Source organism: Propithecus coquereli, unplaced genomic scaffold (assembly GCF_000956105.1).
Source record: "Propithecus coquereli isolate 6110/MARCELLA unplaced genomic scaffold, Pcoq_1.0 Scaffold23, whole genome shotgun sequence".
NCBI classification, from domain to species: Eukaryota; Metazoa; Chordata; class Mammalia; order Primates; family Indriidae; genus Propithecus; species Propithecus coquereli.
The window spans coordinates 6,951,379-6,953,127 of NW_012147841.1; positions in this window are offsets into that span (position 1 = coordinate 6,951,379).

The following is a 1,749-nucleotide window of genomic DNA, read 5'->3' on the forward strand; positions in this document are numbered from 1 at the left end:
TTTTTTTTTTTTTTTACAGTAAAAGTTTTTATTTTTATTTGTGCTGAAATATTTGCCACTTTCAAAATAGTTTCATAACAGGTAATCCTAAAATATATCTCATTCTCATTATTTTTTACTACATATAATTAATACTTTTAAAAATGTGGAACTTCATTTCATGAAAATATACTTTGAATTCCATTCGTTCTCTGTTATGAAAAAAGATCTTTGTCCGTTCTCCCATTTTTTTATTCAATCTATAAGCCATTGTGTATTTATCATTTCACCAATCCATGGCAGGCATTCATTACATATCCCCTCCACGTACTTTGAAGGTGTTGAAGATGTTTCACAGCACTCTCCTGCAAAGCAGGGTTCATTGGCAGGCCAGGGGACATATGGAGTCATTGCTCCTGAAAGCCCAGCAGTGGACTGTGGAGACTGGCCATTGTTTCAGCTGAGGATCATGGCTGTAGTTGAGAATCGAACATGGTAAAGAAAAGATAACGGGCAGCTACATCAATCAAAGAGCCCGCAACCCCTCTTGTGAACATAATAGGATGGATGGCACAGAAGTAAAGCATCTTGACAGTGGCTACTCACAGCCTCTCCCGATCTCCTCCCACCAAAACCCTGGAATGACAGAAAGAACACAAACACCAATGTCCAGGCCCCAGCCAACTTCTAACAGGAGAATTCAAATAGACACCAGGGGAGTAAGGCAGTTAATCTGTGTCCGTTTTCAGTATTTAATAACAAATGACAGACTCAGGTAGAAATAATCTCATTTAAAAATGAGTAAAGGAAAAATAAGAAGGTCACTATGCAGAAAGTATGGAGCATAAAGGAAAGCTACACTATACTTGCTTGATAAAAGGCATATGTTCAAAGAAGATTCCTCCCCCCACCCCAGATAACAGAAGAAAGACCGGATGACTTTACTTTCTTAAAGGAAATTAAAGAAAATATTAACTCTGTGAAGTAGGAAATAACAATAAGATAACGAACAAATAGTCTGGAACAAAAGAGAAGTCAGCATGAAATAAATTAAGGGGAAAAATGACATTGATGATCTTAAAACTGCATTGGAAGCAGGAAAGAGAATTAACAAAGTAAAAGCTTCTGAATGGAGGACAGACTTGAATATCAAACCATTCAATTAATGCGATTGAATAGATGATAATCACAATTGTAGAAAATAATAGAATCCCATCTTTGAGATAATAGTTATGCTTCAATATGAAAAAATAACGAACATAACAGACAAAAATTGAAAGATAAAATAGAATAAACCATTCCTAAATTGAATGAGGACCTAAAGCTATAGATTAATAGGGCTTATCATATGGAGAAAACTGTATTAAAGAACAACCAATATTCAAAAACATCTTAGTGAATTTATTGAACTTTAAGAATAAGGAAAGAATACTTCAAATATCTAGATAGTGAGAGGAGATCACCTATATGTAAAACAATTAGTCTAGCTTTAAATTGTCAATAAAAATAGCTGTCAGATGCAAGTGGAGCAATTTGTACAGAATATGCATGGGAGAGGGGTCCGTACAGCTCTGTCAATGCAAAGACAGCACAGAGACTGTCAACTAAGTGAACATTCAGCATTACAGAACCCATTTACCTTTCCTGATAAATCTACTTGAGTATGTAATTTAGTGCAATGAAAAATAAAAGATAAACTTCATGAAAGTTCTGCTCCATATATATTTAAACACAGAATTATAGCTAAATTGTTATGGTATAAGTTAGATA